This window comes from Rosa rugosa, chromosome 1, assembly GCF_958449725.1.
Source record: "Rosa rugosa chromosome 1, drRosRugo1.1, whole genome shotgun sequence".
NCBI lineage: Eukaryota > Viridiplantae > Streptophyta > Magnoliopsida > Rosales > Rosaceae > Rosa > Rosa rugosa.
Genome location: NC_084820.1, coordinates 43,416,442 through 43,429,772, shown reverse-complemented (window position 1 = coordinate 43,429,772; position 13,331 = coordinate 43,416,442). Strand labels below are relative to the sequence as shown.

Here is a 13,331-nt window from a genome sequence, read left to right as displayed (position 1 = left end):
ATTATTTAAAAAAAAAAAGGACAACTGAGTCTAAAAATTTTGAGTCTCACTATTATGTTACAGCTACTGTTATGTTAACACATTTTACATTTTCTATACTAGTAGTGATTCTAATAAGATTTAATCCAAATGTCTACTAATATTAGAGTAAATTCAAATTATTATATAAAGTATTATTAGCATTGAGATAGTAGTGTGGAAGTAACTTTAAAAAAAAACTAACCTCACAACGTACATGCACTACTAGAATTTTGTTCATAGACATCGGTTCTGGACCGATTTTAAACTAATTTTCGACCGATGTCTTAGTGGGTGTAGAGAAAAGTATAGACATCAGTATAAGCGCATTTTGAACCGATGTCCCAGACAACAACCAACATCGATTCTAAAAAACAAATCGATGTATAATCGTTATAATCATCATATTTTTGTATGTTAGGTATGTCTAATTCTTCATATTTTCAGATTTTATGCTTTAAAAAGTATATGTCGAACAATACCTACTTGAACATTTGCATCGATTTCTATTCCAGAAGCGATGTCCAGTACACTTGTAGACATCAGTTCCCATGAGTATTGTTTGTTCGTGGCCATTTTTACATGTAGGTTGCTACATTATTTTCCTAGGAACGATGTCTGTATCTTTATTATACATCGTGTTTTTATTCAGAAATGATGTTTGTTTTGAGACTGAACATCGTTTTCAATTAAGTAAACCGATGTTCAATGGTATTATGTTCGTCGACTATGTTTATTCAAACTGATGTGTTAGTTCATTGAAGATTACGGTTTGGTGATTAGAAATCGATGTGCAGTAGTTTTGATTACATCGATTTTGAGTTACAATTCGATATATTGATAATCATAGGACATCGATTTCATTTTTGATACTGATTTCTAATCTCTCAACAGACTTCGTTTTCCTTGGCATTACTGTTTTATTATGCTTTAATACACTTCACTTCATTTTGACAAGCATGATGTGAAAAGTTTGCATTTAGCTATTGCTGGGGAAAAAATTGCATTTCTCATCATCCAAAATTAGGGGCTTTCCATTAATGTTCTTTCCAAATTCATGATTCAACATAATGGGCCAAAATAAATCCCTAAACTTACAAAACAAAGCTTGGAAAAATATGAGCAACAATGTACAAAAGTTCCACACCAAGCTTTGCTTCAAAGCCAAAACTAGCTAGCCTTACTCAAAAAACATATTGGCAGTCACAGTCCTACATCAAACTCTGTATATAATCAGCCACTTCAATGCGCACCTCGTCAATTTGATTTTGGCTATATGACTTCCGCGTCTTTACCGCCCACTAGTAATATATAAACAACACATAAGGCACAGTGATTGGGTAAACAAGCTAATATTTAATTAATCCAAAATGTTCTTTGAGATATAATATATGCATGTACCTTGGTAGGAAATGAAAGTGTCTCATCCTCTATTATGTCTTTCATGTATCGCATAACATAATAGCCACACTCAACTCCACCTGGTTGTTTAGGTACGCCCTATTTATTGAAGGTATTCAATTAGACAAGCATTGACATACTAGAAGCAATGTATTATCCCAGCCAAACACATGTATAAGTCTTACCGGAAGCGATTTCACTTTAGGCAGTTTGTTAACCCTACCAGTTTCAGCATTGAAGGTTTTCATCGCACTGCACAACCATTGTCATTACTCAATTTAAATGCTCATTGGTCTGATATGTTAAAGAAAATGATAATATATAATGTAGTACTTACTTGATCACTGAAGTCTCTCATACTTGATAATGGACTGGTTTTGGCAACGGATCTAAGATGTAGATTTCACCCTCCCATATGATAGTTAATATCCAATGCTTTCTACAGTAAACATAAAGCCCACATTATGCAGAATATAATACCAGGCATCTCTATATTCAATTTACTAAGAATATTGCAGCATTACCCCGGATTGTAAGGCATGAAGAATATACGATCAGATTTTCCCTCTTTTAATCGATCAACTAAGTACCGTACGAAGTCCGGTCTTTCACAATTATATGTGGCTGCCGGATCAACAAAAGCAAAGGTGTCCAATGCATCTCTTTCCGTAAGAAGTTCATGCAAGCACCTGTGTCAAAATGAAAGACATCAAATTGCAGGCAAACTGATTTTCAAATGCAGCAAAACACCATAATCCCATATCACATTTCCACACATAACCATTTGCTAGACAAGAATAAATGTGTTCTAATCTTTCCACATATAACCATTACCAAGCAAAACACCATAAAAAATTTATTTACTCAATGTCGTATAGTTGAAACATGGCTCATATCACCTAAGTTGAATAGTTGAATGGAAACAAAACAAGAATTATAGCACTTCATGAAGTGATCGATACTTACGCCATATATGCTGCTATATCCAGGTTGTGTAGCTCAAACTAAAGCCATAAGCATACAAATGGCCCCTAATGACTCTAATTGACTTTTTTTTGTCACACATCTTGAACAAGGGCAAGGAATTATTTTACGGTTACTAGCATTTTCTTCAGCAAAAATAAAAAAATTCTCAACACCCAATTGATATTTTAAACTTTAAAGTATCCCTATCTTCATTAATCCAAGATTTATCCATTGCTGAAACATCATAAAAAAAAAATCAAAATTAAAAATTAATTTAACCAATCAAAACTGGACAGAACCAAGACTGAAATTAATCACTTTTAACACTTCACAAACAAGTTCAACATCACTTAATCATTCTTGCCATACAGTTCATGCACAAACTCAAGACTCAAAACCATCACTTCATACTCAAATCATGAACTGAAAATTAGGTAAACACTTCAATAGTTCATACACAAACCAAACAGCAGAATCAAAGACTTGGATTGCTAACCTGAACAGTTGGATTTCACTACTCAACACTAGTTTTGCCTTGAAGACCCGCTCGTAACCTGCTGCTCCTTCCAACCAACTTGGTATCTTACAATTTATTGAGATGAGCAACATCAGATTATCGCAATATTAAATTTGAATAGGACATTACTACAATTCAATCAGATTTTGAAAGAAAAGAAAGGTTTTAAGCATATATGTTCAATTACTGCACACTAAAATTAGTAAGCCATGGAAAATATATTTTGACACCCACCCCTTTAATACAATTGACTATCTAGCAGAACAGGGAAGTAACTTTGATTTTGTGTATACGTTTCTGCCATTAAAGAATAAAGGCCAGGCAGTAGCATGTGTGCTAATATGATTCACATGATCTGCTCAATGCCAAGGAAATAAGAGCACTATCAACTATCATGAATAAAAAGCCAATTTAAGAAGCATGAGCTCAGCCCAAAAAAAAAAGACAAAAAAAAAACAAAAAAGAAGGGGAGACAATAAACCTGTAACCAAACTAACAGAAAAAGCCATTGCGTCAACCAAATCTTTTCCTATCTGGTCAACACCAGATCTCAAAAGAATAACAACATCAATAGTTCATACTCAATGTGACCACTCCAAATCATAGAATAAAGCAATTAAAACCAAAATTTGATAGCTCACAATTTCAATTGGTACAAAGATTGGAAGGAAGCAAGAGAGAACATACCCAAGCTGGACTTCACGTTATCCACAAATTCACCGTTCTTGAAGCCACCCACAAACTTGCGCTTCTTCAACTCTAAACAAAAACAATCATTCTTCAACAATAGCCCACAAATCCATACAATAATTTTCGCAGTCATACTTAGCTAGAGAAAACTTCCATTTTTTACCATAATCTGATTGAATAATGAAGTAGTTTTGCAGAAAATACAGCCAAAAGCCTGTCTGAAAACTGTTTTAAGTGCAATTTAATGGGTTTACCTGACATTCATATAAAACCAATTACCAAACTTTAACCAACAAGCACTAAAAGGATTTGGGGCAAAAAAGAAAAGGAAAAAGGAGGACATTCAAAGGATTATAACCATTTCTAACCTAAAAGGGTAAATCAGCTAGAAAGCTAGTGAGGAAACTATGGCTAGAACTTTCATTATTTCTTTCTCCTCAATATGTATATGGTGTGTCTTTTGCATGAAGACATCAACTAAGGGCCAAATATCATGAACACCGGAGATTACCATAAACTAGCACATCTTGTTGAAAAGCATAAATCAGAAAGTCTGATATCCACAGGAAATCATTACACCTGACGAACATTAAGTTATCAATTTTGCAGAATGTGACTGCTTGGAGATGCTTAAAAAGACCGTTGTCATGAAGCACAAGATACAGATTCTTCAGATTTCCTCAAGCCATTAGGATGAAAAGAATGAAACTACCTATACAAATGCAAAAGCTATATGCAAAACAGAAAAATGAATACCAAGAATGCACCACGTGCAAAAACAAAATCATTTTTGTTCTGGATGTATAAGTTAAAAGATCAAACCATTATACACTTAACCATGAGCAGCAAAACATTACAAGCACAGACATTTAGCAGCAAAACCTATTTCTCTAAACCTATTAGCATGCATAAGTCATAATGGCTATCAATGTGAAAAATGAAAAGATGTTAAAAGATTATACATTCAACCTCATGAAGGCTGCTTTTGTTGTAGCCCAATTGAACCGAGGAGCTCTCCAGAACAAGGAAGCATGCAGTCAATAAACCTTGTAAATTATGCTACTCTACACCCCAACGATGGGAAGTCTGTCAAACGTTGTAAATTATCAAACAATCAGAATTGCAACAAAACAAAACAAAAAAAGTACAAACACAACAAATCTCCCACAAGCCTGATACCATCAACAAGTAAAACGACTGAAATTGACTCTATCATTTACATATATAGAACTAGAACAATACGTACTAAGATTACTTCGTCTCCGACCGGCGACTCCTAGAATCCTTCGATAGGCAAATCCTTCGAATCCCACAACGGAGTCGTTCTCTGAAGTGAGTCGCGCCGACTGGCCGCCGCTCTCTTGCTTCGATTCCAGAGGCTAAGACGGAACGGCGTTGTTTAGAAATGCTTCGACGAATAAGCTGAGGACGGACTGGACGGAGTCGATGCCGGAGTGGACGGAGTTGATGCCGAAGAAGCTGAGGACGTAGATGAAGGAGGGAAGGGAGGAGATGGAGGTCGGGTTTGGGAGGAGATCCAGTTTGGGGTGAGTTCAGAATGAAGGCGAGTTCGAGTGAGATGGAGGCCGCGCGAGAGCTTAGGGTTTTCTGTCTAACTTTTGGGATCGGGCTTTAATTTTTTTTTCTAAGTGTGAAAGTTTTTAGATTTAGTACCCGCTTCTTCAATTCACTTAAAACACTTAGCGCGTTTTGCAAAAATAGGTTCCCGCAAATTTTCAAACAAAACTTTTAACACCGGTCATTTTAAGACCCGATGTTAATGATATACATTTAAATCGGTATTTTCGTAAAACGATGTTAGATTACGTTTTTACATCGTGTGCAAGTCTAACCGATTTAAAACATGCGATGTCTATGAACAGATTTCTAGTAGTGATGTTATTGTTAACAGGGGGGAAATGTGGAAGTTTCCTTGTCAGGGACTTCTTCAATTTTTTTCATATTTATATTTTTATATATTTTTTTTGTCATAATAACCCTTTCGGTTATGCTGAGGGTCAGATAGTGGTCGTACTTGGAGTAGTAGTCAAAATAGAGCTAATCAAGCGTAATCTTCGTTATCTAATCGAAAAATTGATGTATAATGTGCCTAGCTTAAGACTAATATAGTGAACCAACTCACTCATTGTGCGGCTTTCACTTGCCAGCGGGACAGTGAGCATCGGCAACTACTTTTCCTTGTCAATGTTCCTTGACCGCCAACAGTTCCGGCCGATGGGTGGAAATTACCATCTTCGAAGGATTCCATCTCTCTTTCCTTTTTGGGTATTCCATCTCTCTTTTCCTTTTTTGGGTCTTTTCCACCTCTCCCACCCCCCCTAAGGATGGCAAAAATCCCCATCGGATAGGGTACCCATAGGGTATTCGACCCTAACGGGGAGAAATTCGGGGGAAATCGGGTACGAGGTGGGTATGGTATTTTGATCCCCATCCCCATACCCACCCAATAAGAATGATTTGAAATACATATATATATATATATTATATATTTTTGATATTATTTATAAATAAATATTTATGTAAACTTTATCTTTTTGTCAATATTTAAATTCTATTAATAAATATGTTCAAAAAATGGAATATTTTTTTAATAAAAGATCTTTATCAACATGTTAATTTTCATTAATTGAAACAAGAAATTTATTTTATTTTGATGTTTGATTTTAACTTCATATTTTACAATCCATAATTATCTATATAAATTAGTAATATTGTTAACGGGGATTTGGGCGGGTACGGGGACCTAATCCCCAATGGAGACGGGGACGGGGAATCCCCAGTATCTTATTACGGAGATTGGAGAGAGTACGGGGGCGTCGTGGGTTAACTCGCCTTGTACCCCTTGGTGCCCCCCCCCCCCCCCCCCCCCCGCGGTCCTCCTCAAGAGGTTTATATGGAAAGTAATATTCCTATTCCGCCTACAAATGAGGGGCCAGTTGCGCCTAGTGGCAACTTGTGCATCGTTCATTCTTCTCCACTGTTGCTTAGTCTAAATGACTATGTTCATATCATTATTTATAAGTTCTTAGACTTTGCAGCTCCATGATTCGTATGAAATTCTCCACAACCAAATAGAAGAACAAGTTCAAAGCAGTCAATAAAGGATTGGATGGTTGGGAAATGATCAGAAGTGAGAACCAACCAAACCCAATCTCAGTCTTCAATCAGTTCAATGGTCCATAACGCTCACCACTTTTTTGTTTTTTTTTCCGCCCTTTTAATCTTTAGGATTCAAGGGCCACAACCCAATTACTTATCTTTATTTTGTTAGAGCTTTTGGGGTAATGAATAACTCAGTGCCTTCCACTAGCTCCCAAGTTTTTTTTATCATCTGATGTGTTGCTTTTCTCGGTTTATTTTGTTTTATTATAGTTACTTTTGTGTATTAAATGTTGTCATGTTCAATGATGGTTAGAAAATTTCTCATAATGTTCAATTAGTGTCTGCCAAATGATGTTTTACAGGTTTCTATGGTTGTTAAAGCAGCAAAAATTACACTAGATTACTAATGTACTCCTCATTCTTAAAGTATTGTGGAGAAAATTGGATAAGCAACCGGGAAGTTGGTTTAAATTTTCAACATATAAATTGATATCAAATCGTTGAGATTTGTTTAGTAAAGATTTAAAGAAGAAGAAAGTTTCTCCGTGCTACATGCAAAAAGCTGCACATGTGTTTTACTTTTGCTTCTTCAATTAAGTTAAAATTTAACTTGAATTAAATTGGGTCGAGTCCAACAATAGTGAACTGTGTTTTGGGGATGAATCTGAAAAATTGGAGTCTAACAAGGTCAAAAGCACCAACATGGATCTAGTATTTAGTAGCTTCCTCCATATTTTCACATCACATATTGAAATTACATCCCCTAGTTCTTTCCTCGTCCTAACCTATTACTTTTTGACTAAAACAAATGTACTGGGAGACACTATTATACCTTCCAAATTTTCTTCAATGGAAAGGAATGAGGTGAGGAAACTCTATCTCAGCTTCCACGTGCGCTGACGGTATTGTACTGTTTGAGGCAAAACTACTACATAGACAACCCTTGTCCCTTTCCTGGTTTGCGCGGGCCTGTGATCTCTTTGGCGTACGTCAGATATGGCCAGACGGGAGGTTGTTTGCTTTGGTGGTCAGAGAATAGGACGGAGAGATCTCTTCTTGCCTTGCTTTCGTCTAAAGGCGGTGAATTTACAATACTCATCTTACATGTCCTTATGAGTTATTAGAACAGATGCACCAATGGGGTCATTGGCTGATTGAGGAAAAAAATAGAATGCAGCGGTTCAAAATCAGTTGGGCAATTGATGGGGTCCATCAAGTCAGGCAATTGGTTAGACAATTTTCGGTCATCCAATTGCCCAACCAATTCGTGGGCTCCACTAGCTTCTGCTGGGCCCGTGCAAACTCACACTTGAAATGCAAACTTGGCATGGAAGGGAACTCGAATCTTCATCATCCCACATTTTCAAGGAAATTGCTTACCAATTGTACCAGCTTATTTGTTATAGATTTTGCTAAACTCTAAACAATTTATATTTCTTTTCCCAACGAAAGAAAGGGTAATTTTTAATGTTATTTTTATTCATATTTATTTTCATTGGGTGAGAAATTTAAATTTCTATAAAAAATTCTTGCTTTTTTTTTTCTTGTGAGAAATCTGATCTCATCGTTTGTCTTAAAAATTGTTATATTAATAGTTTACAATTAATTGCGTTCGTAAATCAATTAATAAATCAAATCTATGATTTAATCTTATTTTTAATTAATAACATATTTAAATGTAAATAGTGAATTGGCGTGTCAATTGCCTTTTATTGGTGCATTGTATAAGGTGGAGGCAATTGCTAATTTTGGATGAATAGTCGATTGGTAGTACTAATTTAGTTGGCAAATCAGCAATTGCCCTTGTTTCATGGGTGCATATGCTCTTATAAGGTTCTCACTTGAGAGAGTCTAATTTATATTATATACGAGCAAAATTTAGTTTTGTCAGAATAATAGTCTTCTTTCTGTCATCCTGAATTCACCGCTGAGTTTAGGCCTGGGAATTCCAAGCTGAGAAACCGATACTGATACCGATCCCGTCCAATCCGAGCCAAAATCAATTGGGTCTGTATGAAAAGTCAGTTCTCCAGCATCCCGAACCGAACGGTACCGAAAACTATGTAAACGGGTCGGCACCGGTATGGGTCAAATACATACCGAATTGTTCAACCCGACCCGAATTTTCTAATGGTTTAAATAGGAAGCACGACTTGTCGTAAGCTTTAACCCTAATCTCCCAAATCCCAATTGCTTCGCGTTCTCAACTCAGACCCGAACCCTAAAACAACTCAGCCTCCATCCCTAAAACAAAGGCTCTCCTCAGCCTCCATCCCTAACAAAGGCTCTCAGTCCTCTCACAGAGATCAAGTCAGAGTTCGAGTGTGAAGAAGCTAAGACCCTCAATTTGACTTCAACTCGATTAGCAGTAGCTTCTCACTCTCTCAATCTCTCAAATTCTTCAAGCCTCTCACTCCGAATCAATGGGAAAACTGCGAATAAGTCTCTCATTGTCTCAAATTTATTTGCTTTCATTCATGGCTCATGCTTTGTAGTAGCTGAATCAGTAGCTTTTACTAACAAGAAGGTTTACACTTTACGCTTTACAGAGATATGACAACGTTGCCATTGTTGAGCAGTACATTGAAATAGCAGTAGCTTTTACTTCTTATGGAGCTGTTGCTTAATTTACTTGTTTCAGCTTATATCATATCTGATTCTTGCTTAATTTACTTGTTTCAGTTTTAAAACAGTAAGAAGAGATCTCAAGTACAGAAAGAACTAGATTCTAGTCTAGTTGTTTCTTCAACTGGTACCTCTCCCTCAATCCCTGAGAGGGCTAAAGAAGATGTCACTCAAGCAGGAGCAGGAGCTCCATCTTCGTCTGACAAGGTTAGTAGCTATCCTCGAGTTGATAGAAAACGTAGTTGGGTTTGGGAGCACTTTGTGGAATACAAAGATGTAAAAGTCACTAAAGTGAAGGGTCAAGAAGATATTGTAGAAGAATTTAGGAGGGCTAAGTGTAGATATTGTCCTAAGGGTCCTGTAGGAGACTATGCTTGTGATTCTTACAAAAATGGGACTCAGGGGTGATTAGGCACATAAACAAATCATGCAAGTATTATCCAGGAAGGAGAGTGATAGATAAAAATCAGAACGTGCTTATTGGTGATAAAAGTAAAGGTAATTTAATGAAAATGGTAGCATTTAATTCTTGATGAAGTTATGAAAGCTTGTGTTGAAATGGTTGTAGTTGATGAGCTTCCTTTTAGCTTCGTTGAAAAGCAAGGGTTTAGGCATTTTTTTCATGTTGCAGTGACGATGTTTAAGGTCCTTTGTAGGAAAACTTTGGTGAAACAGTTTCTTACGTTGTATGATAAGATGAAGAAGAAGTTGAAAACTGATTTAGCACACTATGGGGTCTGCGCGCCTAACTATTGATACTTGGATAAGTGTTCAAAATTTCAGCTACATGGTGTTAACAGCACACTTTATCGAGGATGAGAGGGAAATGCATAAGAGGATAATCAATTTCTGCACTATTTCTAACCATAGTGGGAATTCCATAGGTCTTTTGATTGAGTCTTGTTTGTTGCAATGGGGAACTAATAAGGTTTTAACCATCACAGTAGATAATGCAGCAGCCAATAAGTGTGCTATTGAGTTTGTTATGTCCAAACTTAACAAAAGAGAAAAATCAAAATCAATCTTAGGGGATCAGTACATGCATGTTAGGTGTACTGCCCGTCTGCCCATATTTGTAATTTGATTGTTGGAAGTGGGCTGAAGAGATTGAATAGAGTAGTGCTAGCCATTAGAAATGCGGTGAATTTTGTTAGGTCTTCACCATCAAGGTTGGATAGCTTTAAGGAGTGTGTAGAACAACAACATATTCCTTGCAGAGGCTTGGTTGTTATGGATGTTCCCACGAGGTGGAATTCAACATTCTTAATGTTGGAAGCTGCCTTGAAGTTCAAAGCAGCCTTTGCAAGGATGGAGGAGCAACCGGACAGCTGATTTTCAACCTAGTTCAAAGAGCCTGAGGAAGAGAATGATGAGGAAGGAAATTTGGTTCCAAGCAAAGGCAAGAGGCCTAGAGTAGGGCCTCCATCCGATGAAGAATGGGGTAAGGCGGAAGTGTTTGTGCAGTTTCTTAGGGTGTTCTATGAAGTTACTCTAAGAGTTAATGCAAGTAATCGTCCCACAATCCATACGACTTTTCATGATGTGTTGTCAATCAAAACCGAGATTAGCAAGCTCTTCATAGAACCTGAAATGATAACAGGTTCGAACATTGAGAAGGTTTTGACTGATATGGCAGCAAATATGAGGTCCAAATTCATCAAGTATTATGGTGGCTTTAAGGATTTGAATCCATTATTGTTTATGGGGCTGAACCTTGATCCTAGATTCAAGGTAAGGCATGTAACTCATCTGTTGACAAAAGAAGGGTTTGAATTGGAAGATGTGCAGAATAAAACGAGGGAGTTACGTGATGTGTTTATGTCCTTGTATGAAGAGTATGCACCAAAGGGAGGCCCTTGCAAAGCGAAGAGGTCAAACAGAGGTTGAAAGCTCACCTTCACAAAGCACTATAACAAGTACTGACAGCAAAGAAAGATAAACTTACATCAATGATTGGAGAAAAGTAGTTTATGAGCTTGATGAGGCTGTGGTTTCACATGAAGCAGACAAATACATGCTAGACCCTCTTGAATTCACAAATGAGAAGGAAGGGTTTGAGTTCCCAATTCTGTTATGGTGGAAGATCAATGGACCCAAGTACCCTATGCTTGTAGCAATAGCCAAAGATATGTTGGTCGTTCAAGTTTCAACAGTTGCCTCGGAGTCTGGTTTTAGTACTAGAGGGAGAGTAATCAACAACTTTAGGAGTTCATTGACTCTTAAATCTATGGAAGCATTGATTTGTCTACAAAGTTTGTTGAGGGGGAATGATATTAGCTGCATAGAAGATGCATCATGCATCAAAGATTATGAGTTCTATGAAAAGTGTGAGAAAGGTAAAGAATTTTAACTTTCTGTGTTTGTGTTTTACGTTTTAGTTTTTGCAATTATGTTTTACATTCTAATACCAGTTTCTTATGTTTTGTACTTTGGTATGTAGATCATGTAACCTCAGCCTCTTCAAGCTCTTGTCCTCCTCCAAAAGCTAAGGGAAAGAATGGTACTGAAACTGAAGATGAAGTTGTTGAAGTCAGTGAAGATGACTCTGAAGGAATGATATCTGATGATTCAGAAAACTGTTGATGACTTGATGGTGATCAGTTTCTGACTTTCTACTTTCTGCAGTAAGCATGGACTCCTTAGGCTTTCAGTTTTCATTTTTTTTTTACTTTTCAATTTGCTACTGAACTGGTTTCTGCTTTCTGATTTTTGCTATTGAACTTAATTTAATTTGCTATGTGGTCTGTGGACATTGCCATGTAATATTAAGTTAGAACAGTTTCTACAATATGCACTTATGCAGACATGCAATTATGCAATTGGTACCGAAACTGAATTATGTGGTGAATTTGGGGTTCAGGGTCGATTTGTTGTTCTTGTGTTTGTTTGTGGTTTTGTAGTGGTAGTGAATTGTGTTTGATTGGTGCCAATTGAGGCTCGGGAGGTGTTGAAATGGCTTAAATTAGGGTTCTGTGGTGAGTCATATGAAGTTGGAGTTGTTTTTGGGTGGAATTGTGTTTAGTTTAGTTTTTTTGTTTTTTGTTTTTTTTTTTTCTGCTGGTTTTGGTTTGGTTGGAGTGAAATTTTGAACCTTTTGTGATAAGATTTTCTGATTTTGCTTTCATTTTTATAATCTTTGTTTCTTTTGGACTTTGGTAGCAAATTGATGCCAATTGAAATGCAAACTCAGTGTATTGTAGTGAGGATGATAGGGCTATGATGCACTCTGTGTTTGTTGAGGTTTTAGGTTTAGTGTAATGTGATTCCCCGGAAATTCGTATTTATTTTCCGACGATTTTCCGGAATCTAATTTGTGGTTATTGGACGATTTCGTGGCTCGTGGATGGAGCGGAAGTGTTTCGGATGAATTTTTATTCGAAAAGTATGACTTTAGGGGGGTTGCTAAGGTTGACTTTTGATACGTTGAGATTATCCGAAAACTTCCTTCACGAAAGTTGTAAAGCGCGTCGACACGAGTTCGTGGACATGTGGAACGGTAGAATCGGAGTTCGTATGAGAAAGTTATGACTATTGGAAGAAATTTCCATTTTAGTATAAATAGCAGTTTCCCAAGTGGAAAACTTACTATTTTCATTTCCTTCCTTTTCCGGAAACCCTTCTATCTTCTCTCTCTCTTCTCTCTCGGCTGCACCTTTAGAAACGAAATAATCCGACTGACCCGACCCGAACCCGGAGATCCGACCCGGCTTTTCCGGCGACGAAACTTCCAGATTGGATCGTCTCCTCCGTCTGGTGGTCCCTGTGGTATCCTCTAGCGGCGATATCCACCGTGTGCGGCGCAGCAAGGCGGTGCAGTTTGAGGTTTTTCGACCCGACCGGAAAACACAGCTCCGGCGACGGCACGGCTTCAAGTTTCCTTCTTTGGCTTCGTGGGGGTCGTCTGAGTCGATCTATGGTGTTTGTTTGGATCGATTTACGTGGAAATCGGTTTAACTCAGTTTGAGCAAAAATCCAAAGCTTCTGAGGTAGT

The 13,331-nt window shown here is 37.2% G+C and overlaps 1 long non-coding RNA gene across 1 annotated transcript; it reads right to left on the bottom strand.

Moving 5' to 3' along the window:
* Positions 1-1,024: 1,024 nt before the first annotated feature.
* On the bottom strand, positions 1,025-5,482 carry LOC133738086 (uncharacterized). The gene is made up of 9 exons (XR_009859961.1): positions 4,839-5,482; positions 4,562-4,678; positions 3,590-3,661; positions 2,882-2,967; positions 1,944-2,108; positions 1,757-1,858; positions 1,605-1,671; positions 1,420-1,518; positions 1,025-1,319 (listed from the first exon to the last, which is right to left on the bottom strand). It is a non-coding gene; the product is annotated as an uncharacterized LOC133738086 (long non-coding RNA).
* Positions 5,483-13,331: the final 7,849 nt, after the last annotated feature.